Source organism: Dysidea avara, chromosome 1 (genome assembly GCF_963678975.1).
Source record: "Dysidea avara chromosome 1, odDysAvar1.4, whole genome shotgun sequence".
Classification (NCBI taxonomy): domain Eukaryota; kingdom Metazoa; phylum Porifera; class Demospongiae; order Dictyoceratida; family Dysideidae; genus Dysidea; species Dysidea avara.
In genome coordinates, this window is record NC_089272.1 from 53240143 (window position 1) to 53267435 (window position 27293).

At 37.0% G+C, this 27293-nt stretch overlaps 2 long non-coding RNA genes across 9 annotated transcripts in view; one reads left to right on the forward strand and one right to left on the reverse strand.

The window, feature by feature from the left end:
* Nucleotides 1-27293, forward strand: part of LOC136268922 (uncharacterized) — a 77988-nt gene that overhangs the window by 43194 nt on the left and 7501 nt on the right. For all 8 annotated transcript variants that reach the window (XR_010707148.1, XR_010707153.1, XR_010707154.1 and 5 more), the window contains one exon: nt 20497-20615. This is a non-coding gene — a long non-coding RNA (uncharacterized lncRNA). The remainder of the gene's footprint in view (nt 1-20496; nt 20616-27293) is intronic.
* On the reverse strand, nt 10748-15678 carry LOC136268975 (uncharacterized). The gene is made up of 3 exons (XR_010707171.1): nt 15277-15678; nt 12252-12347; nt 10748-12187 (listed from the first exon to the last, which is right to left on the reverse strand). It is a non-coding gene; the product is annotated as an uncharacterized lncRNA (long non-coding RNA).

The window sequence follows — 27293 nt, forward strand, 5'->3', positions numbered from 1 at the left end:
CAATTGTGCTTGTTTCAGTTGTTTGTTTTTACTGTAGAACAACGACTGTTCTTGGGTGTGTGGTCCACAATAGAGCGATGTTTTATAGAAACGCGCCGCCAAAAACCAGACTAACAGATTACTGAATCCTTATAATTTCAACACAAGTGACTAAACAACTAAAATATCTAGATCCTGTGGAAGCGATTTTTTAAGTTACTGGTTGTATAGACGTTTTATTGAACTTTTAGTAACTTAGTTTTTATTTTCGAGTGAAACAAGCTCTTTGAAGTCTTGTATCTTAGTCGCTGGGAAGAAACACGCCAAAAACGCTTCCACAGAACCTAATTAATTAATATACAGTATCACTATGCCCCAGAACTGCTCATAGAGCCTACAGCTTTTGCTGTATTTGGCGACGGAAAAACATGGTAGTGACAGCTGCAGCTGGAGCTGACCTATGTTGCTACAACAAATTGTATTGTAGTGTTCCACCTGCCTCAAACTACACTGTAGCTATATAAAAATATTAAATATGAAGGGTTTCACCTTTATTTAAAACTTTTCACGCTGCTAGACTGGTTTTAGGGCTTCTCAAAAAGTATCGATAGGCACGAAAAATTTTGAATGATTGCCCGTGACTATACCGTAACCTTAATAAATCAACTTCACCAAAAGTCTTCATAATTTCTGGTTATAAATCGTCGGTAGTCAGCAACTTGCATACACTCGTGCACTACAGTGAGACTGCCCTTAGATCTGTTACCAGCCTCAATTCGAATTAAATCTTTCCACATCATATAATGCCACGGATGTGGCACTCTTTACTTCCCACTGCACGGGATCCAGGAAATATTTGAACAACAGATATTACGTGCAAGCATAACAGAAATAAAATTACAGGAACTTTTTGTGTTTAATACTGTACAATGAATGGCTTGGCAGTTGTGGTGGACTGGTGATGCCACACCACAGAGAATGATTTTACATGATGGTTGTATGGAGGTATTTATTTCTCTGTGTGTGTGTGTGTATAGCTTTGGCTACTTGGCCCAAAAAGTAAGGGGGGGGGGCAAAGTATGCTTTTAAAAATAGTTTTGGGGGCCTGGCCCCCTGGCTCCCCCGGTTCCTACGCCCTTGCAAGGCAGAGAAATGCTCCATGTTAGTACTGATGTCAAAAGATAAGCATGTAATGTTGGAAATAATTTAAGATAGCCGGGTGTGATACCAAAATGGTTATCGCAACGACAAGCAGCCTGCAGGCTATAAACCATGTATATTAGTAATGAACTTATTCCAGTGAGTATTTGTCATCAAAACATGATTGCTCCAATACAGGATTGGAGGATCACATGCTTACCATGTAACTTTGTGAGAGATTATGTGAGTAACATCAGCTATCATTTCTCGTGATTTTGAAGGACACAATTGCTCAAACATTGGCTGGAAAGAAAAGTGTACAAGGATGTTATCATATCAAAATTGTATTATAACAATTGCAATTGGCATGATGGCATGGCAAAAAGTTGTATATCCACACAGGAAGTAAACTGATCACCAACTGATATGCATATTAATGAAAAATGTAGCTACATAAAAAGTTTAATCAACACCAATTAAAAAGATCACTTAATTGCATAATGTATTACTGCCACTATTCGTAAACCACAATGAATACATGATTATGTACACCAATAATTCTGAAGTTATGGAAATGATTATAGACAAAATGTTTACGTGTTAATGTCAGCTGTTATATACTATAGTTTGAGGGAGTTCAGGTGTCAGATTATATCCACATGTCGTGTGTATAATTAACCCTCAATTAGTAGTTTCTGTAGTTGCACACTACAATTAGCCAAGGTCATCATTGTTCAGTTATTCAATATGGTAAAATGGTTATGTCACTTCTAATCCAGTGGAGCCTGCCTTATAATCTACATAAAGTCATCAGTTAAACTGTTCATTGCAATAATCCCACGATATATGCTGCATGTCTGTTTACATTAATTTAATTTTACTGACTAATGTAACCATGCACCTTTTTCAGTGTATTGGTTCACAAATGACCTGCCTATTGATAGGATATTTGGTCCTAAGGTAACTGGTCTGGTCCAGGAGTGGACCCATTTTGTATGTGATGAACCAGGGGCAGTGGAGCAGGCCAAAGAGTGAGGGGGAAAAAAAGATAACCATATATGCTGACAATAGCTGCCTGCATTCTCCTTGTTAAGTTTCCAATAGTCAAATAGGACTTCTAATACAGGAAAATTGGAAAATTTAAACTCCAGATTAACTCTAAATTTTACACAACAGGCAAAGCTTAAGTTTTCAATCAAGTTATTGTACAACCCTTCAAGGAAGTTTTATGTTCTGCCGGTATTTGCTTAAGCTTGTATTCCAAATTATTATGTAGATGCTTCATCATTATAGCCATCAACATTATCTTCACAAAAAGCTGATGCAAGTCATGATTACTCCCAAAGGCAAACAGTGTGTGTGACTACACAACATCATTCTTTACCAGGCCAATGCATTTTATAGCAAGGTGAATGTTTTAAATTGCACAGCCCATCTTTATATTGGGTATACAATTACTAACAGTTGGAATTAATATCCAATGACTCTAATTGATGCATACAAATTTTCCTTTTTCCCACAACCATCAAAATGTAACCAACTCCCTGCTGATGTAATTAATTCCTCTACCCCTAATGAGTTTTGTAATAACTTAAATAACTTTTATGATCACACCTGTGCGTTATAATCTTCTGATTGCTGCACAGTAATAAATATAATATAATAATAATATAATATTCAATACACAATTGCATAGTTGACTCATAGTTGTGTAAACGTTGTGGAAATGTGGTTTCCATATTTAGGATTGCGGTAAATTTGTGGGAACTATCAAACTATCACATGTCTAGCTGCCATACCCAAAACTTCAGCTGTGAAATGACTGCCTTAAAAACACAAGTACTTATTAAGCATGACACACAACACACAATGATGTTATATAGTAGTTAAAGGTCACCTTACATGAGTACTAATTTTGTTGGTCAGATCAAGTGTATAAATTTTACTACAATGCAACCACAGTGAATATAACCATGTAAACATGTTATGTGTGTCTACAATGGCAAAATTATGACAATTTGCAGTTCCAGGAATTATAATATTATATAGCCTTGAAATAGGAAACTGAAAGTGGTTTATACATGGAATAGCTCCTGTAAACTTTGTTTACATAAGGGGAATTATTAAAAGTATTATATAGTAAAGTTTTGCTTAGTCATCTACTCAGAACTGACAGTTAGTTTAACTGTGTATACACTTGTAAGCTATTGTGCCTGCTATGTAACTATGGCAATGATTAGACACAATAACGATTTACTGTGCAATCCTTAATATAATGACATGTGTGTAATTAACCCTCGATTGGTAGTTTCTGTAGTTGCACACTACAATTAAGGTTATCACTACTCAGTTATTCAATATAGTGAAATGGTTATGTCACTTCTAATCCAGTGGAGCTTGCCTAATAATCTACATAAAGTCATCAGTTAAGCTGATCATTACAATAATCCCATGATATATGCCGTCTGTTTATTTTACTGACTAATGTAACCACCTGTTTTAGTGTTTCATAGTGCATGCAGTAAACTATTTATCTGTTATTCCTCAAGTTGAGTGTCATTGGTTCACAAATGACCTGCCTATTGATAGGGTGAACCCATTTTGTATGTGATGGACTACTAATACAGAGCAGTAACAATATAGTTATGTCCACCTAAAAACAATAGAGATCAATAGATTTAGTGGAAACTACAGTAAATGAATACCTACTGATAAAATATGCACTAAACACAATTTTCACTGCACTACATTCTCTTTGTCAAGTTTCCAATAGTCACAAGTAGGACTTCTAATACAGGAAAATTTAATCTCCTGATTAACTCTAAATGCATTGTGGTAAATGTGTATACAGTTCATAGAAATGATCTAGCCAAAAATTTAGTACTTAATAGACGACCTTTAGCTACTAATATACGTGATTCGAAATTGTATTCTGTGTGTCATTCTTTAGTAAGTTAAGCACTTCTGTTTTAAGGCAGTCCTTTCACAGCTGAAGTTTTGAGCATGAAAACAAATAACTAAGAAAGCCAATAATGTAAAATGCTTTTTACAACGTAATATAAGCAAGTGTCTCCCCAAATCAAAAGTAATTGTTACAAGGCTTTTGTTAAATCTATATTAGAATACGCAAGCACTGTCTGGTCACCCCACATACAGAGAGACATTGATACCATCAAAAAATGTTCAAAGGTGTGCAGCAAGATTTGTAACTAACAACTATTCCCAGTACGCAAGTTTGACTGAAATGTTATCCAACTTGAGCTGGCCCACATTAACCAGATGTAGAAATGAACAGAAGGCTATAATGTTATATAAGATCATAAACTGCCAGGTTGATATAAATACTGACAATCTCCTTAATCCCAACACCTACCACACCAGAGGACACATAAAAGATTTATGTTACCAATGACAAGGATTAACTCTTACAAATTTTCTTTTTTTTCCGTCCGCTATCAAAATTTGGAATTCCTTACCACACACATGATCAACTTGACAGAGATTGAACAATTCAAGCACAACTTAGTGGAGACTATTTAATTAGTAATTATGTAGCTATGATTGTAATTGTACTATTGTTTCTTTTGTGCAGCACACTCTTCTTGAGGTCTGCACAATGCAACAAATAATTATACAACCAAGTACTAAAGATAATATGAAATACGGTCAAAATTACATCATAAATGTGACCAGATTTTACAGAACCGATCCAAATCGCACATCAGGCAAAATCAAACTAACACCACCAGTGGATAGCTACACCATCGTACTACAAGTTTTGACCCTCAGCACTACTCAAACTACACGAGGCTGGTTTTTACACACGTCTTTTCTGGGTGGTGTGGAGTGCTCAAATGGCGGTTTCAGGCCTTGTGAAGGACCTGGCTTGGCAAGAGTCAGTGGCTTACTGGTGGACAGCCTTATAATGTTGGCCAGACGTGTTCTCTGTTGATTTTGCTACATATCAGCCACTAAGGAGCCAGCACAGCCCTGTAATCTCGTGTCTGGACTCCAATCGTGGTCTGCCTCCATTTTGAGGTCTAACTTTTGCCCTCCCCACCACCCCCCAGCCTCCACCCCTTTGTGAGCACTCGTGATACTACTTCGCTCGTCCAACTGCTCAGATTTTCTATCTTATTTGGCGGGAAACTGTACAAGCAGCTACAAGTACTGGAAGTGGCTTGAAAGGTAACAGATTGATGCATCTTTTGTGTAACTTTCATACGCGTGCTTGCTATCCTTGGAGAGTTATGCTGGCTTCAATTCTTTAAAACCGTTTATCTCGGAACTTCCAATGTGCGATTTGGATCGTTTTTCCAAAATCCAGTCACAAATCATGAATTAATTAATTAATAAGTAATTAATTAATTAATATACGAGAAAACTACAAGGCATACAGACATGCACTAACCGGCGATAGGATTGCCATTGAATGAAGGCACAAACGTATAAAGCCTACTCATTTTCGTGCTGGTGACTAAAAAGCTGTGTTATTCCATATAACGCACACAACAAAACAGTTAATTAAGGCGACCACGCCCTACACAAAACATGAAGGGAGTTTGCACAGCCAGCTGCACAGCACAAGACTGAAGAGGAAGAAGATTAATAGCAGTATGTTTGTTTGTGCTGTTTATTCTTTTATATTCTTTAACCTGCCTTGCTAGGCTCTGGTTGGCTTGGCTGTCTGTAAATGTATTGTAAACAGCGTGGTATGTTTTAATGTTTGCTTGTATTGTATATTTTGCCTTCACCTGGCTTACTAGGCTCTGGTTGGCTTGGCTGTCTTTCTTCATCTGGCTCACCTGGCTAATTTAACCTGCCATACTCGTAAAGAGCGTGCTTACAAACAGATTGTTTTACCAGCCATTGAGTATTGTTCTGCTATATGGGACCCTTACCAGCAAACATCAATCCACAAGCTAGAAATGATACAACATCGTGCTGCACGGTTTGTATTAAATAAACCTTGGAGGAGGAACCATAGAGACAATATAACTGACATGCTAATAAGATTGAAATAACAATCCCTTGAGAATCGTAGAAGACACTCACATTTAATTCTGTTATTTAAGTTTGTAAACAAGATGATACACATTCCTACACAGTATTCGCCAGCGCCATCCCCCCTAACAACTATTACAGTATTGTGTATCTCCTATCATAGGCGGCGGAAAGGGGGGGGGGGGGGCTAAAGCCCCCCCCCCCCCCCCTCGATCTGCTGAAGGGGGGCTTAGCCCCCCTCCCCCCCCTCAGAATGGTACCACGCCGAAGGTATCCTTCTTGGTGGGGCTCAAAACTGCGATAAAGATCGAGATACTCTAATAGAGCAGTCACTCTAATAAGGCAATCACAGTATTAGAGCAGTGTGTAGCGAGCTATGTAAGGATTTTTATGTTGTTTATCAGCTATGAATGCGTAGCTGGTGAGGTGGGCAGCTATTGTCAGCTGGTTGCGACCTTTTTTTTTTTGGTCTCACCATACCAAACCTGAGACTAAGTCTGGGTCAGCCCAGCCCCCCGTCATATCAACTACTTCCTCCGCCCCTGCCACTGATGAACCTCATTTGGCTACCAGTAACCTCTAGTTGATACTGTGCTGTATATTGGATACCTACATAGCTGAATATTTTCCATCTTCAGTGATATTGCCAATAATGTATTTGCTGTATACAATACTACAATGATGTACAGCTCTCTCCTGTATGTTTTGTATGCATATACTGTGTACACATCACTGTGCCATTACCACACCAATAATGTACCAGCACTTACTGTAGCTACTGGTGGAATCTAGTTACGATGCCACTGTTGTGTTATATCTGTCACTATTGTGACAAAGGTTGATTTGGGATGATGATTATTTTAATCGTACCTTCACCACCTATTGTAAATGCATCACTTATGTTTATTGTATGTACTACTGTGCATATATGTGTATCTTTTCCACCCACACACACTGTGATGACCGTGCACACACTGTTTTTACATGCCCTATTAGTAGATTGTCCCATTGGTGGGTGTACTTGGTTGTGTGTGGGCATTAATATTACTTTGTCTACTTATTGCAATAGTTGCACATTCCATTTGTTATAATTATTAGCTGTGTATATTTTGTGGAAATGTGGTTTCCATATTTAGAATTGTGATAAATTTAAATTAAGTTCGTGGAATTATACAACTATCACATGTCTATTATTATTATTATTATTATTATTTCTAGGCCCGGGGCACAGCTGTACCCAATATAAAGACGAGTTGTACAATTCAAGCCATGTTGATGGCTATAATGATGAAGCAAATTAAATTATTATAGTGTAAAAGTAATTTTAAAAATTAAAACATGGGAATAGAGATTGCTGGAAAAGGTAAAGAAACAAGAGTCAAACAAGCCAGCATGTTAAACACAGAGAGATCTCTATTTGGACTCAATGGATATGGTAGAAACTAAGGTAAAAACAGTAGTTTCTCCATGCAAATAAGTACTGAGAATGCTTCTGTATAAATGTTTATTTGAGTACAAATAGGGATCTTTGTGTGTTTAATTTGCTGGCTTGTTTGACTCTTGTTTCTTTACTTTTTTCAGCGATCTCTATTTCCATGTTTTAATTTTTTAAATTACTTTTACACTAGTTTGTTTATTTTTTATAAATCCATTTATGGATAGCTAACATGATAATAAGATTTGCTGGTGGTGCTTGATATTATACAGTACTAAACATGTATATCAAAGTCAGTCACGTACAGTAGCCGTTAAGCAGTCAGTTAATATTATCAGAGTTAGCAAACACCAGTGTATTGCTTCCTTACTATTGAAAGTACCTTGTACTATATAGCTCTGACATATCCAACTATAAGCAGTGTACAGCATGCTATAGTCAGCAATAGTATGGCTTCAGATTTATCATATAGGCATGCATACTTGTACAGTTATGTGATCACAGTAAGTCAAGTGCGTAGTGGTACACAACAACATTGTTGCTCTGGCATGAACTTAAAATACTGTGGTTAAACATAGGTAATGATATTGGGTTTCCATATGAATGTGTTAACATGAATAGATTGGATATTTATTAACACAATTAACACATCGGTTACCCTTGCAGAAACTAAGTCAGAAGAGCAATGGAAAAGTGAACCTACAAGAAGCAAAATTGCTTGAGAATGGGTACTATCATTGTAATATGCATTAAAAAATAGGTCATGGACATGAAGAGAGATATAGAAGGAAAGTTATGTAGTTTTTATCTGCAAACAGTACTCACATTTTGCTCCAGCCCTGTGAGAAAAAATAAGAATAATATTTATTATTATTATTATTACAGACAGTCACTATTATTATAGTACAGGAATAATATAACAGGCACTAGGCCTGTAATAGTCCTGATCCTAAGATTCGATACACAACAGAAAATAAAACTTAGGTATCATATTTAATGGTTTGGTAAAAAGTGTCACATCTTGTCTTAAATATATGATAAAGTTGGTGCTGTAACAACTTCCTTTGGTAGGTGGTTCCAACAGTTTATTACTCGTTGACTAAAAACATTTGCCCTGACATCATTAAGTATTTGTTGTTTATAAAGTTTGAAAGGATGACCCCTAGTTCGGGGTAAAACATCTATTATGAAAAACTGAGATTGATCCAAGTTGAAATAATAATAATAAGATGAACAAAATGGTTGAAAATGACAGAATATAGTTCTTTAAAAAGTACTTTTATCAAGTCCTTTTGACTTCATCTTTGCTAATGCACCTGAACTTCTTCCAAATTAACTTCTAAGGCTTCTTTTGAGGTTGGAAAAGGTTTCTAAGGTGATGTTTAGTTGAGTGTTCTATTAGGATTTTGGAAAAACATAGGCAATCTCTATTATGGACCACTACCATGGTTCATGATATTGCAGGGTGAACTGCTAACTTTACCATTATAGTAGTAATCTTCATAATAATTTGGAATTATGTTCAAGGAAGCTATAGCAAATACTAGCAGAACTTAAACTGGCTATATAAAAGAGTTGTACAACTACTTGATTAAAAGGTTGAACTGTGCCTGGAAAACATTATTATTACTAGGCCCGCGGCACATACAGCCAAGTACAACCACCAATGGGGCAATCTACAAATGGGGCACATACAACAGTGCATGACCAGCACAGTGTGTGTGGATGGAAAAGATGCACAAACAGTAAACATAAGTGATATATGCAATTACAATCGTGAGGGCCTGCTACTGTTACGTTGTATTGAATACCTGACCATGGAAGACCACATAATGCATTGTCACCACCCCTCCTGCATGACTCTCACAAGTTGAGGTGCAAGTGCATGCTTCTATCTATGGTATTGATATTGAATCTCATGCCTGCAAGCAATGAAGCTTATACATCCATTAAACAGTCCTAAAATTATAATGTTTAATGAGGATGAATCAGGGTACTGGATTAAGACATGCATGGCTGCTGAAGTTTCCAAGAGCAAACATCAATAATAAAAGAAGCAGGGTATTCACTAGAAACTGCTATCTTAGTTTTTTGATATGAGCTGGGCTATATGTCCTAAAGTGATAACATGATATACTACAAGATGAAATATAGGAGATACACAATACAGGAGATACAGTGCAGGTGATACACAATGCTGTATGCAAGCCAACAAGGGAGACAGCCAAGCCACCCATAAGCCAGGAGACTGCTAGGTGAAGGCAAAATGTACAATACAAGAAAACATTAAAACATACCATGCTCTTTACAATACATTTACAAACACTAGAGGTAGCCAACTGAGCCAACTATAGAGCCTAGCAAACTTCCTTTGTGTTATTGTGTTGGGCGTGGCCACCTTAATTACTTGCCTCAATTTACATGGAGCGCATCCGCAGGCAGCTGGCATGACGACTTTAGACTTGGTGTGCCAACTGGCAACAATTCTGAAAAGAAATGATCAGTAGTTCGTTCGTCTAGATCGCTGTTTGAATCCGCCTGGTCGATTAACTGCATTGTAGTGGGCATCACGTGCTAGCTGTTTTGATCGGCGCTAAATAGAATTGTCGTACGGTTTCTATCACCTCCACAAAAACATTCGTCCATTATACGATTGTCTCTTCATACAACATGGATTCTATTCCTGGTGAGTGCAAAACCTTAGGCCTTGTAGTTTTCTCAAACTTTATTAATTAGCTATTATTATTAATGACATATTTTTAACCGCATTTCGCATTATCTTTAGTACTTGGTTGTATAATTATTAGGCTGTTGATATTTAGCCGGTCATTGCAATTTAAAAAAAACTTTGACAAAATCGTGACACAAAAAAGCTTAAGAAACGAAGAAAAAAGTGTGACGTAAGCTAGACTCGAACCCACACATCCAGGTTTAGAGTACCAACGCACTACCACTGTACCACCAGTGCTTGCTGGCTACTCCTTTTGTTTTGTACTATTTAAATGTTACAAATATAAAATACTATAATTATAGTCTAACCATACCAGTGAGGAAGAAACCGGGCCAAAGCTGAACCCGACCCTAACGCTAACCTGACGTTTGCCTGTTAAACGTAATGATGACTTTCACTACCTGTATGAAGGTAGGTTTATGGGTGAGTTCGAGGCGGGCTAGCTCGCCTCGAACTCACCTAAAAACTTACCTTCGTACAACTAGTGTGTTTGATACTAGAGTTATAGGCCCAACAAACGACCGGCTAAATAAATATTTGCACGGTGACCGGCTAAATATCCACTTCGTAATTATTATTATTAATTGCTTGGCAGCACACAACTGTCAAGCTGGGCCGCAGGCCTTTGAGAGTGCCCATATCCTGTTGTTCTCCATAAATCATCAAGATTCTTCTTAAATAATGCTACCGTTGGTGCAGAAATGACATCTGCTGGAAGAGAATTCCACAAACTCACTACTCTGTTGGTGGAAAAATTATGCCTCGCTAGCAGTCAAGATCGAAATTTAAAGAGTTTATGGTGATGACCTCTGGTGGTATCCGTAGTAAACATTCAATATCTTGTAGGCCTCTCCATTAGATCTCCCTTTTGATATCTACAGTACAGTGAAAGTTTCTCTAGACTAGTTTCATACAGTAAATCAAATGAACTTGGTAATAACTTGGTGGCAGGTCTCTGTATATTTTTCGTTAAGTAAGGGCTCCAGACCTGGATGTAATACTCCAAGTGAGGTCTGACATACATTTTATACAAAAAAAGTCAACAAGTCAACAGAATAAGTTTGAAGGACCTTCTTAGTAAACCAAGAACTTGCATAGCTTTTGCTGTAGCCTCGGCTTCTGACACTGTTTCAAATCTCTAGTTCACCAAATACCAAGGTCTTTGTTTTCTTGTACTTCTGTGATTTCAAAGGGTAGGTTGGTGGAACTGTCAGTGGCATAGCCAGAATTTTTGCCATGCCAGGGCACTGGGCAGGCAAACCTTCAACCATGCAACACACATACACATGTCTATCTTCATATGGACATCAATAGACCATTGTAAAAACGTGTATGCATCACTATGTATACTTTCATTACCTACACTACTGTATGCATGACCAATGTTCTTTAACCTTACTCTAAGTGAATGCTAGCTATTGACCTTCTTATTCCATATACACATCTCTGTCTATGGTCATAATACTAGACTTGGAAGAAACCTTAATTAAAGCACGAGGCGCTTTTGGTGTTGTATCACGTGATGATTGTGCTCTTCCAGTGCCACAGCCTAGAAATAAAAGAAAACAACTGCTGACTGAATAAGCATTCCATACCATTTGAACTATCACTTAGTAGTATCTATGTGGCTAGGCGGGTGCTAATGCCTCAAATATCTCGCCTTACTCTCCGATTTGAGTTTTGACTGCACCAATAGTTACACAAGTTAATCCAATTGTTAACTGTCCATCCCACTATACTGGAAGAGTTAATAATAATCCTTGTCCTTCACTCCTTGTCACAATACTGCACGGTGTTTTTTGTAATCACATGATCTCGCTTCTATTTATTGCCTCCCATTATTTTTACACAATTGAGTTACTCAAAGGGAGAATCCCTTGGATAATCCCATCCATCGACTATATAGTCGGAAGAGAACAGACATTGGTGAAAATAACACGGTTAGTAAGTTATGTTATGTACCAGTATTTTGTACAATAATGGAGTAATTCACTTTAATCCAGCCCACGTCTTTAATTGCTCAGGGCTCTGGGTGGCTGATGGTGGCTGCTGATGAAACTACAGTAAATGAATACCTACTGATAAAATGTGACCGAATTTTGGAAAATCACCCTTATGGGTGCATTTGACACCTAAAATATTTAATGCTCAAATCACAAACCCTATTTGTTGATGGTTTTTAAGCCATTCTCAATACATTAAATTACAAGAAAATTCTTGAAATATTTTCAAAACTGTGTCCTGCTCTTATTAGCAATCCACTAAACACGAAAATTCTAATTATTTCACGCATGACCATATGGATGATTTTTCAAGATTCAGTCACAAATATGCACTAAACACAGTTTTCACTACACTACATTCTCTTTGTCAACTGAGTTTCCAGTAGTCACAAGTAGGACTTCTAATATAGGAAAATTTAATCTCCAGATTAACCCTAAATGCATTGTGATAAATTTATACAGTTCATAGAAATGATCTTAGCCAAAACTTTAGTACTTAGCTAATAGACAACCTTTAGCTACTAATATACGTAATTCGACATTGTATTCTGTGTGTCATTCTTTACTAAGTTAAGTACTTGTGTTTTAAGGCAGTCCTTTCACCGCTGAAGTTTTGAGCATGGAAACAAATAACTAAGAAAGCCAATAATGTAAAATGCCTTGTACAACGTAATATAAGCAAGTGTCCCCCCAAACCAAAAGTAATTGTTACAAGGCTCTTGTTAAACCTATATTAGAATATGTAAGCACTCTCTGGTCACCCCACATACAGAGAGACATTGATACCATCCAAAATGTTCAAAGGTGTTCAGCGAGATTTGTAACTAACAATTATTCCCAGTACGCAAGTGTGACTGAAATGTTATCCAACCTGAGCTGGCCAACATGTAGATATGAACAGAAGGCTATAATGTTATATAAGATCATAAACTGCCGGGTTGATATAAATACTGATGATCTCCTTATTCCCAACCCTGACATCTATACCACACTAGAGGACACATAAAAGATTTATGTTACCAATGACAAGGATTAACTCTTACAAATTTTAAGTTTTTTCTGTCCACTATCAAAATTTGGAATTCCTTATCCCAGCACATGCTCAACTCTATAGAGATTGAACAATTCAAGCACAACCTAGAGACTATTTAATTAGTAATTATGTGGCTATGATTGTAATTGTACTATTGTTTCTTTTGTGCAGAACACTCTTCTTGAGGTCTGCACAATACAACAAATAATTAACAACTAAGTACTAAAGATAATACAAAATGCGGTCAAAATTACATCATAAATAATAAATTAATTAATTAATAAGTAATTAATTAATGTACTCGAAAACTACAAGGCATACAGACATTATGATTATGATCATGATTACTGAAAACACAGTTACAAACTGATATGTTCAGGTAAGGAAAAACATTACAAATCACATAGATAAGAGTCAGTTATAATTTATCTATAAATACTTGTAGAGATTGGGATTCTATTGTGTCAGTTGGTAAATTGTTCCAATCGCGGATAGATTTGGGGTAGCTAATAGCTAAATTTATAATGATCTGTTCTAGCAAACGGAATCTCAAAGTGGAAGGGGTGGTGGTGGTGGGTGGGATATGTGGTGTTAGTGAAGTAATTTGGGACTGTTAAGACTGATGAGGAGTAAACAATGTTGTAGAAGAGTTTTAATCTAGTCACATATCGTCGGTGTTGAAGTGATGGCCATTGTAGATCTGCTAACATAGATGTAACACTACTGTTATATCGGTAGTCCGACTTGACCCAACGAGCAGCACGTCGTTGTACCATTTCTATACTTTGTATCTCCTTCTGCAAGTAGGGGTCCCATACTGCCGATCCATACTCCAACAGTGGTCTCACTATACTGGTGTAGGCTAAACATATAGTTTCTGCAGAACATCTATATAAAAGACATGCACTATCCGGTGATAGAATCGCCATTGAATGAAGGCACAAACGTATAGCGCTTACTCATTTTCGTGCTGGTGACTAAAAAGCCGTGTTATTCCATATAACACACACCACAAATGCTTAATTAAGTCGGCCACGCCCTACACAAAACACGAAGGGAGTTCGCACAGCCAGTTGCACATGACAAGGCTGAAGAGGAAGAAGATTAATAGCGGTATGTTTGTTTGTGCCGTTTATTCTTTTATATTCTTTAACCAGGCTTGCTAGGCTCTGGTTGGCTTGGCTGTCTGTAAATGTATTGTAAACAGTGTGGTATGTTTTAATGTTTGCTTGTATTGTTTACTTGTATTGTATATTTTGCCTTCACCTGGCTTACTAGGCTCTGGTTGGCTTGGCTGTCTTTCTTCATCTGGCGGCTCACCTGGCTAATGTTAACCTGCCATAGCTACTCGTAAAGAGCGTGCTTACAAACAGATTGTTTTACCATCCATTGAGTATTGTTCTGCTATATGGGATCCTTACCAGCAAACATCAATCCACAAGCTAAAAACGATACAACATCGTGCTGCACGGTTTGTATTAAATAAACCTTGGAGGAGGAACCATAAAGACAGTATAACTGACATGCTAATAAGATTGAAATGGCAATCCCTTGAGAATCGTAGAAGACACTCACGTTTAATTCTGTTATTTAAGTTTGTAAACAAGATGATACACATTCCTACCCAGTATTTGCCAGCACCATCCCCCTTAACAACTATTACAGTATTGTGTATCTCCTAATATGTATGCATATAGTGTGCACCCATCACTGTGCTATTGCCACGCCGCTGATGAACCCCATTTGGCTACCAGTGACCTCTAGTTAATACTGTGCTGTATATTGCCTAGCTACATAGCTGAATATTTTCCATCTTCGGTGATACTGCCAATAATGTATTTGCTGTATACAATACTACAGCAATGTATAGCTCTATCCTGTATGTTTTGTATGCATATACTGTGTACACATCACTGTGCCATTGCCACACCAATAATGTACCAGCACTTACTGTAGCTACTGGTGGCATCTAGTTACGATGCCACTGTTGTGTTATATCTGTCACTATTGTGACAAAGGTTGATTTGGGATCATGATTATTTTAATCGTGCCTTCACCACCTATTGTAAATGCATCACTTATGTTTATTGTATGTGCTACTGTGTATATATGTGTATCTTTTCCACCCACACACACTGTGATGACCATGCATACACTGTTTTTACATGCCCTATTAGTAGATTGTCCCATTGGTGGTTGTACTTGGTTGTGTGTGGGCATTAATGTTATTTTGTCTACTTATTGCAATAGTTGCACATTCCATTTGTTATAATTATTAGCTGTGTATATTTTGTGGAAATGTGGTTTCCATATTTAGAATTTCGATAAATTTAAATTAAGTTCGTGGAATTATACAGCTATCACATGTCTATTATTATTATTATTATTATTATTATTTCTAGGACCGGGGCACAGCTGTACCCAATATAAAGACGAGTTGTACAATTCAAACCATGTTGATGGCTATAATGATGAAGCAAAGTATATTATTATAGTGTAAAAGTAATTTTAAAAATTAAAACATGGGAATAGAGATTGCTGAAAAAAGTAAAGAACAAGAGTCAAACAAGCCAGCATGTTAAACACAGAGAGATCTCTATTTGGACTCAATGAATATGGTAGCAACTAAGGTAAAAACAGTAGTTTCTCCAAGCAAATAAGTACTGAGAATGCTTCTGTATAAATATTTATTTGAGTACAAATAGGGATCTTTGTGTGTTTAATTTGCTGGCTTGTTTGACTCTTGTTTCTTTACTTTTTTCAGCGATCTCTATTCCCATGTTTTAATTTTGAAAATTACTTTTACACTAGTTTGTTTACTTTTCATAAATCCATTTATGGATAGCTAACATGATAATAAGATGTGCTGGTGGTGTTTGATATTACACAGTACTAAACATGTATATCAAAGTCAGTCACGTACAGTAGTTGTTAAGCAGTCAGTTAATATTATCAGAGTTAGCAAACACCTGTGTATTGTTTCCTTACCATTGAATGTACCTTGTACTAAATAGCTCTGACATATCCAACTATAGGCAGTGTACAGCATGCTATAGTCAGCAATAGTATGGCTTCAGATTTATCATATAGGCATGCATACTTGTGCAGTTATGTGATCACAGTAAGTCAAGTGCGTAGTGGTACACAACAACATTGTTGCTCTGGCATGAACTTAAAATACTGTGGTTAAACATAGGTAATGATATAGGGTTTCCAAATGAATGTGTTAACATGAATAGATTGGATATTTATTAACACAATTAACACAATTAACACATTGGTTGCCCTAAATCAGAAGAGCAATGGAAAAGTGAACCTACAAGAAGCAAAGTTGCTTGAGAATGGGTATCATTGTAATATGCATTAAAAAATAGGTCATGGACGTGAAGAAAGATATAGGAAGGAAAGTTATGTAGTTTTTATCCGCAAACAGTACTCACATTTTGCTCTAGCCCTGTGAGAAAAAATAAGAATAATATTTATTATTATTATTATTACTATTATTGTAGTACAGGAATAATATAACAGGCACTAGGCCTGCAATAGTCCTGATCCTAAGATTCTATACACGACAGAAAATAAAACTTGGGTATCATATTTAATGGTTTGGTAAAAGTGTCACATCTTGTCTTAAATAATGATAAAGTTGGTGCTGTAACAACTTCCTTTGGTAGCTAGGTGGTTCCAACAGTTTATCACTCTGACTCAGCGGCGGAGGAAGTAGTTGATATGAGGGGGGGCTCCGCTGAGCTGACCCAGACTTATTTCTATAGTTTGGTAAGGTGAGACCAAAAAAAAAAAAAAAAAAAAAAGGTCACAACCAACTAACAAGAGCTTTCCACCTCATCAGCTACCATTTTTAGCTGATAAACTACATAAAAATCCTTACATAGCTCGCTACACACTGACTACTTTATTAGAGTGACTGCTCTATTAGAGTATCTCGATCTTTATCACGGTTTTCAGCCCCACTCTAAGAAAGATAATTTCGGTATGATATCATTCTGAGGGGGGGCTAAGCCCCCCCTCAGCAGACCTAGGGGGGGCTTCAGCCCCCTAGCCCCCCCCTTTCCGCCGCCTATGCTCTGACTAAAAACATTTGCCCTGACATCATTAAGTATTTGTTGTTTATAAAGTTTGAAAGGATAACCCTTAGTTCTTGGTAAAACATCTATTATGAAAACTGAGATTGATCCAAGTTGAAATAATAATAATAATAATAATAATTACATAACCAAGTAATAAGAATAATACTTTTTTCGTCAAAATACGTCATAAATAATTAAATAATGTACGGCTAAACCACTGCACATAAAAATATGCACTCACCGGCAATGAAATAAGTAATACACGAAGGGAAAAACTAAAATGGATTCATCTCTACTTGCTGTAATTACGAAGTTTACTATTCCAAATAACGCTGTACAATAAACAAACAAAATTACTTTACGGTAAGAGTCCCTAGCAATGAACTCGTACAACCGATTTGATAAACGGGTTGTAGCTTATAGCAACCGACTAGTTGATATGCACTGCGCGTTTAACCGGGCATTAGATACTACTTGCAGTCTGAGGAGCTCAGTGAAAAGACATTTCGAGTTAAAGGAATTGTTAGTTGATTGATTCCACACATCGAGATTTAGTGGGCATGTCACGTGCGTAAGGAACTCTGCCAGCTAAAGCCAAGTGTAATTTTACTCGTCCAGTTAGGACAGCGACTGAAGGAGCAGGGAGAAACGACACAAGAAGGTTTACAGCTGAAAAAGTGTTGTAAATTGAGTAGGAAAGGGTCCAAGAGAACATATAAGAGGAATGTCAAGCATATTGGATATTTAAGTAGAGCAATAAAAAGTAAAAAGATATCTTGATAGAGCAGCTTATTTGTTTTAGTGTTCCTTGTAGGGACCCGCCGATTATGCTGGCATAATTTTGAGCATAATAGGTACCTAAAAGCATTGAGCATAATGCCAGCATAATAGGTTAAATATTTGTACGATAGTGTAAACTCTTGCTGGAAAAATGACAATTGCAAAATAAGATCGGTATACTCTAATAGAGCAGTCAGTAACTCTAATAGAACAATCATCAAACTGACTGTTCTATTAGAGTATATCGATCTTGTCTCTTACACGCAGGCATGCAGCAAGGATTTATTATTTGTGTTCCAGCCACTCATTTTTTTCTTTCTATATAGTGTTAAACTAGTAGCAAAGCATATGAACTAAGGCATGAACATTGAGCATAATCGAGCATAATAGGTAAATATTGAGCATTAATTTAAGCATAATAGGTGAATTTTTGAGCAGTGCAGCGTAGCATAATAGGTAAAATTATGAGCATAATCGGCGGGTCCCTAGTTCCTTGCTTCACTAAATAATGTGAAAAGTGATTTTCCAATGATATAACTTTTTTTTTATTTCCAGTAAAGTTGATTCGCACTTTTGACTATCTCTAGCGTTGAAGGCTGTAATGAATTTCAACATGTTTACCGCTTCATTTTATTGGTCATTGTGTACTGCATACAGTTTTATTATTATTATTATTATTATTATACAGGAATTTAAAAAAAGGCAAAGCCTATAAATCCTGATCCTATGTTACAATAAATCTATGCTAAACATAATGTCATTGTTCAAGTTGTCAAACAACTTCTTGAATTCATCAGTTGATTGAGCCTCCACAATACCACTAGAAGGGAGTTCCAGTTGTTCACTACATGGTGAGAAAAATAATTCTGTCGAACCTCTCTAAAAGCAAATTGCTTGAACAGTTTGTAAGAGTGCCCTCTAATTGCTGTCCATGCTCTTGTAAAAAAAGTAGTTTCATTCACATTTAGATGTCCATTTAATATGTTGTAGGTCATGATCATGTCCCCACGAAGTCTCCGATACTTTAAAGTTGGTAATTTGAGGCATTTTAGACGTTCTTCATAAGGTAGATATTTGATAGATGGTACCAGCCTTGTTGCATATCTTTGGACCTTTTCAATTGCATCTTCGTCCACTTTGTAATTAGGACCCCATATGATGTTGCCATACTCAAGACATGGTCTTACGATAGACTTGTATAAGTAAGAAAAGGTTTGAGGACTTAAGTTAATAAAGCACTTACATTATTGACTGTAGAAACTAGTCTGCCTTTCTATAGGGTAAGGGTCTGGTCACTCTGACATTCAAAATTTGTGGTGTAACACTCTTAAAACTGGTAATGCTGCCTAATCCATATGGAAAGAAATCTTGTTTATGTTAATCCATATGGAAAGAATCTTTGGTTCTCTTTGGATAGCAGCTGTTCGCTGATGTTTTTCGAGAACTACTCACTTTATGTGGCTGTTGCATGTGCCATTCTTGCTGACATCAGGGCAGGAATTTTGAAAAGGGGTTTCCACTACAGCTAAGTGACTGTTATATTAGAATAGTTTATATTGTCTGACTGCTTTATTAGAGTATCTCGATATTTTCACCAAAATTCAGAACAATGCTACAAGTGTTGCTATCATGTGAAAAACTGTTATTTAACTAAGATAAAAGTTTAAAATGTGTCCTGTTCCACGACAGATTCCAGATTCTGGAGCCCTGAAGTTTCAATTTCTTAATGTTTCAAGTACAGTGTAAAATCCAAAGGGGTTTACTCCCCTCCGTACGTCCCTGCTGACATTATTGTGACATCATTGTTTAATGACACCTCAAAAGTGACCAGACCCTCTCTCTATGCAGAGGGACAGACTAGATAGAAACACTATTAACATCTGTAACGTTATAACCATGCAAATTTCTAGGCCAAACTATTAGTGTTTCTTTTTCATGTACTCATAAGTTAGACTCTAAATTGATGATGTTCTATGAGAATACAAAGAGTGGATTCTAAAGAATTTTTCTAAAAAAAATTGACATCTGTTTTTCATTTCAACACCATTGTGCAGTGGCATAGCCAGACTTTGCCATGTCTGGGCACTGGGTGGGCAAGTCATATTCAGCCATGCAACACATATACACATGCCTATCTTCATATGGACATCAGTACAACATTTCAAAGAATAGTGTTATGCATTATGTAACACTACTGTATGCAAAATGACTAATATAACCTTGAGGACCCTAACTAGCTATTGGCCTGCTTAACCCCTATATACATCTGAATGTGTCTTTATATAGTTTATACCTGACTATAGGAAGAAACTTGAAAACACGAGGTGTTTTAATGCTCTTTACACATGATAAATATGCCCTGCCACTAGACTGGAAACAAAGAAACAACTGTTGATTGAACAAGTTGACCACACCATTTGAGGTATCACTAAGTAGTATCCACATTGCTAGATGGGTGTTAATGTCTCAAATAACTTCCTCTATTCTCTGATCAGAGTTTGGACCACACCAGATGTTACATAACTTATTCCAAATGTAAACTATCCAATCCACTACTGGTAGTTTGAGCTGTGTTATTTATTCTTGTATAATAGTTAAGTACACTAGACCCCCAGTTATCCAACCCTAATTTATCCGTACCCTCGTTCATCCAAAATTGGTAACGACTGCTTTATTAGAGTATTTTGAGTACAAATGTATGTCTATTAGAGTATTTCAACAGAGCTCTGGATATAAATGTATAGACTTCAGTTTTATAAACAATTGATTTATCTGAACACTTTTACCATTGTCTGAGATGCATTGGGTTTCAGATAACCAAGGGTCCACTGTACCTTCATCATATTTGACTGGTTAATAGCCACGGCTCTTACAATAGCTGCCCCCAGATAGTGGCCACTCTACAGCCTAGAATTATTGTCATAAGAGTTGCCCTCAGATAAGAGCCACATCTTGTATCTGAATATGCTGGTACAAGTGTTGATAAGACCATGTTTGGAGCAGAAACCAGGCAAAGGAGTTGTTTTAAGCCAGGAAATAACGTTTTTGAGAGACGTTTAAATGAGTGATACCGTTGAAGGATGACCAAACAAGGCCAGTCACTTGTGAATCCATAAAGACACCATGAGCTACTGCCACACAAGCCCATAGTAGCTGCCTTCACATAGTAGCCGCAGGATTTTCTTTGCTGAAAGTTGTAGTAGCCTCAGCTATAACCGAGTAATTGTTTTAACAACTAAATAATCCATGATTGCTGAATTGCTGAATTGCAGCATGTGTGGTTTCTTTTACATTCAACAGAACAGTCACTCTAATACAGTAGGGAGACAGAAGTAGTTGTTACTTGCTAATAGTCAGCCTCATGTTGAGTCTAGTGTTAAAAAAATTCTGGATAGTATGTTTCCTGCTTTTCTGTAAAGTTTCCCTAATAGAGCAGTCACTCTTACACAACAGTAAAATAAGTACTGTATACAGTAAACTGCTGATATCACCCTCAGATTCAACCCCAATGGTCTAATTTTCCAACATTGTCTTAGGGGTAGGGGTAGGGGTGGGGTGCATGGCCTACTAGGAACCACACTAAGGTATGCCTTCTGTGCTTTAGTATTTATGTAGCTAGCCTAAAGTCTATCAGTTCTTCTACTGAATTTTACTTGCATTGGAATTAGTAGCAATGAGAAGGTGTGTACACTGGAGAAGTGATTGTCAGCTCACTTATTGTACAGTATGATAGTACTGTTATCGTACTGTATAGTAGGGACCACAAAGGCATGGGTGTGCCCCATCCAAAAACCATCCTCACTTTTCCCAAACGATGATGTAGCAGTATTGGTTAGGTAAAACTAAGCCCAAACAAGCCTTCAGATTGATCCAACAAGTTGCCACGGAATTTGAAAAAAATCTTTAACAGAATATCTACTCTTCTACTCTGTGTGTGTCTGCAAATAAATCTCGGGGTAAACTACGCTACAGTATATACGTAGTGTCCCACCCGTTAGTTTACTGTTACATTTCTTACAGGGTAAAATGGTATATCAGTCTTCTTCCTGTGGTGAAATGACATACAGTGCTAGCTCCCTTGATTATCTGAACACTTGGTTATCCGAACAGCAGAATTGACTTCTCTTTTGTTTATGATGTATGTTCTATTAGAGTATTTGAGCTCTGTATACAAATGTATGGGGTTTGATTATCTGAACATGTCTTGGTCCCAAGGGGGTTGGATAACACTGTATTACCCTGTGATTAATGATCACAGTTACTTTGTTTATGCGAAATGGTAGCTTGAAACAGCCTTGAACAGCCATACTTCTATCCATTCACTAGCCAGAATAAAATCCATTGGCAAAAATGATGTAGTGTTGTTTAAGTTGTGCTACTCATTCTTGTACAGTAGCTGAGTAATTTCATCAGTCAGTCAGACATTTTTTATTCAGAATAATATGTCCCTGAGAGGTTCCCTATACTATACATGTAACTGTATTAATTTTGTTGAATGTCAGATGTGGGAATAAGCAGTTTCATGTATTCTTGTTTTGTAGCAAGATAAATAAATAGAATACCTGTCTCAAGTTACTATTAATGGATAAAGATAAACACTTGAAAAATTATTTTTGTATATTGTCAACTGTTACGTGCTTTTATGTACCATATTTTTAGTATATAGCATCAAAATTCCACTTAAACAAATGTCGATTAATGTTAGGTCGTTAAGTGGGTGGTTTTCTTTGTTTTTTGGTCTTCAAAAAAATCTTCCCTACTTGCAGGCTAAAAGTTGCTCTTATGGCGTTGCAAACTGACACTACATCTACATTCTTGTGGCATAATCAGGGCTATGGGGACAAGGTAGAGAGGCCACCATCAATTGTGATACAAGCAGCTGATGCAATAGGACCTTGACTATCCAAACCTTGACAGGTGTTTGGATAATGGAGGTCCTACTGTACTTATTATGCATCACAGTTAGACAAAGCAGCCACAAGTTGTTTAATACGCTAACAAATGTACTTGGTTATGTGTGACCCGAGGTCCTAGTAAGATGAACAAAATGGCTGAAAATGGCAGATTTCAGATCTTTAAAAAGTACTTTTATCAAGTCCTTTTGACTTCATCTTTGCGAATGGACCTAAACTTCTTCCAAATTAACTTCTAAGGCTTCTTTTGAGGTTGGAAAAGGTTTGTAAGGTGGAGTGTTCTATTAGGATTTTGGAAAAACATAGGCGATCTCTATTATGGACCACTACCATGGTTCATGATATTGCAGGGTGAACGCCTAACTTTACCATTAGAGTAGTAATCTACATAATAATTTGGAATTATGTTCAAGGAATCTATAGCAAATACTGGCAGAACTTAAACTGGCTATATAAAAGAGTTGTACAACTACTTGATTGAAAGGATGAACTGTGCCTGGAAAACATTATTATTACTAGGCCCGGGGCACATACAACCAAGTACAACCACCAATGGGGCAATCTACAAATGGGGCATGTACAACAGTTAGGCACCAGCCTATTATGCTGGCATAATTTTGAGCATAATAGGTGCCCGAAAGCATCAAGCATAATGCTAGCATAATAGGCAGAATAATTATGTCATACTGCAAGCAAAAATGCATGCCACTGAAAAAGGCGGACAGAACAGTTGATGCCGCAGTGAAGCATAGTTATTTGACACGACTATTATTATAGTTTACAATGCAGCCAAATTCTTAATGTACAATGAGCATTTACTTTTACATTTTACCAGCTATTCATAAGCCAAAGTTTATCATTATCCATTAGAAAGTAATAAAACATGGGAACTGCAGAAAAAATTGAGCGTAATTATGAGGCAAAAAGTTTGAGCACTGCAGCATAGCATAATAGGCAAAATTAAAAGCATAATAGGGTGGTGTCTAACAACAATGCATGACCAGCACAGTGTGTGTGGATGGAAAAGATGTACAAACAGTAAACATAAGTGATATATGCAATTACAATAACAGTTTCTAGTGAAATATCCTGCTTCTTTTATTATTGATGTCTGCTCTTGGAAACTTCAGCAGCCATGCATGTAAGCTGGGCTATATGTCCTAAAGTGATAACATGATATACTACAAGTTGAAATATAGGAGATACACAATACAGGAGATACAGTGCAGATGATACACAATGCTGTGTGCAAGCCAACAAGGGAGACAGCCAAGCCACCCATAAGCCAGGAGACTGCTAGGTGAAGGAAAAATGTACAATACAAGAAAACATTAAAACATACCATGCTCTTTACAATACATTTACAAACACTAGAGGTAGCCTACTGAGCCAACTATAGAGTCTAGCAATCTAGGTGGAAGTACAAAACAATACAAATAAACATACCACTATTAATCTTTTTCGTGGTATTGTGCAGCTGGCATGGTGAACTTCCTTTGTGTTGTTGTGTTGGGCATAGCCTCCTTAATTACTTGCCTTTACATGGAGCGCATCCGCTGGCAGCTGGCATGACGACTTGAGACTTGGTGTGCCAGCTGGCAACAATTCCAAAAACAAATGATCAGTAGTTCGTTCATCTAGATTGATGTTTGAATCCGCCTGGTCGGTTAACTGCATTGTAGTGGGCGTCACGTGCTAGCTGTTTTAATTGGCGTTAAATAGAATAGTCGTACGGTTTCTATCACCTCCACGAAAACATTCGCCCATTATACGATTGTCTCTTCATACAACATGGATTCTATTCCTGGTGAGTGCAAAGCCTTAGGCCTTGTAATTTTCTCAAACATCATTAATTTTATTATTAATTATATTTTATATTAATGACATGTTTTTAACCGCATTTCGCATTATCTTTAGTACTTGGTTGTATAATTATTATTAATGAGAAAAAATTACTTGGCAGCACATAACTGTCAAGCTAGGCCACAGGCCTTTAAGGGGGCCGTATCCTGTTGTTCTCCATAAATCACCAAGATTCTTCTTAAAAAATGCTACCGTTGGTGCAAAAATGACATCTGCTGGAAGAGAATTCCACAAACTCACTACTCTGTTGGTGGAAAAATTATGCCTCGCTAGCAATCAAGATTGAAATTTAAAGAGTTTGGGGTGATGACCTCTGATGGTATCCATAGTAACCATTGTAGGCCTCTCGATTAGATCTCCCCTTTAATATCTACAGTACAGTGAAAGTTTCTCTAGATGAATTTCATACGATAAATCAAATAAACTTGGTAATAACTTGGTGGCAGGTCTCTGTATATTTTTCGTTAAGTAAGGGCTCCAGACCTGGATGCAATACTCCAAGTGAGGTCTGACATACATTTTATACAAAAATGTCAACAAGTCAACAGAATAAGTTTAAAGGACCTTCTTAGTAAACCAAGAACTTGCATAGCTTTTGCTGCAACCTTCTGACACTGTAGAGATGGTTTCAAGTCTTTAGTGCACCAAATACCAAGATCTTTTTCTTCTTGTACTTCTGTGATTTCAAAGGGTAAGTTGGTGGAACTGTCAGTGGCGTAGCCAGAATTTTTGCCATGCCAGGGCACTGGGTGGGCAAACCTTCAACCATGCAACACACATACACAAGTCTATCTTCATAATTATGGACATCAATAGACCATTTTAAAAACGTGTATGCATCACTACGTATACTTTAATTACCTACACTACTGTATGCATGACCAATGTTCTTTAACCTTACTCTAAGTGAATGCTAGCTATTGGCCTTCTTATTTCATATACACATCTCCGTCTATGGTCTTAATACTAGACTTGGAAGAAACCTTAATTAAAGCACGGGGCGCTTATGGTGTTGTATCACGTGATGATTGTGCTCTTCCAGTGCCACAGCCTAAAATAAAAGAAAACAATTGCTGACTGAATAAGCATTCCATACCGTTTGAACTATCACTTAGTAGTATCTACGTGGCTAGGCAGGTGCTAATGCCTCAAATATCTCGCCTTATTCTCCGATTCGAATTTTGACTGCACCAATAGTTACACAAGTTAATCCAATTGTTAACTCTCCATCCCACTATACTGGAAGAGTTAATAATAATTCTTGTCCTTCAATCCTTGTTACAATACTGCATGGTTTTTTTTTGTAATCACATGATCTCGCTTCTATTTATTACCTCCCATTATTTGTACACAATGGAGTTACTCAAAGGGAAAATCCCTTGGATAATCCCATCTCTATCCATTGACTATATAGTCGGAAGAGAAGACATTGGTGAAAATAACACGGTTAGTCGGTTATGTTATTTACCGGTACTTTTGTACAATAATGGAGTAGTTCACTTTAAATAGTCTGATGCCAGGGCAATGCCCTGGCTTGCCCGGGTTTGGCTACGCCACTGGAAACTGTCCAGCATCGAGTAGGTGAACAGAGCAGAGTTACCAATCCGCGTCAGCTTGCATTTAGCTATATTGAACCGAAGCAATCATATGTAACACCACTGCAACAATCGGTCAGTATCACTTTGCAGTGCAGCCTAAGGTGATCATCAAAGCTCTGAATATAGTTATGCCCACCTAAAAACAATGGAGATCAATAGATTCATTGGAAAACTTCCTAGAAGCCCACTAAAAGCTACAGTAAATGAATACCTACTGAAGAAATATGCACTAAACACAGTTTTAACTGCACTACATTCTTTTTATCAAGTTTCCAATAGTCACATAGGACTTCTAATACAGAAAAATTTAACCTCCAAATTAACTCTAAATGCATTGTGGTAAAATTTACACAGTTCATAGAAATGATCAATTTATTACTCAATAGACAACCTTTAGCATAGATATGTGATAGTTGTATAATTCCCCGAAACTTAATTACAACTAAATATGGAAACCACATTTCCACAAAATATACACAACTAATAACCAATGTAATGTGCAACTAGTGCACAAAATAATTAATGCCAGCTGTACCCAATATAAAGACAGATTGTGCAATTCAAACCATGACCCTTAGCGACTATGATATAAATTGGTCTGCTGAAGCTAGTTGATGGCTATAATGATGAAGCAAATAAAGTATATTAATTATTGCAGGGTGAACACCAAACTACACCATTAAAGTAGTAATCTACATAATAATTTGGAATTACGTATGTTTATGG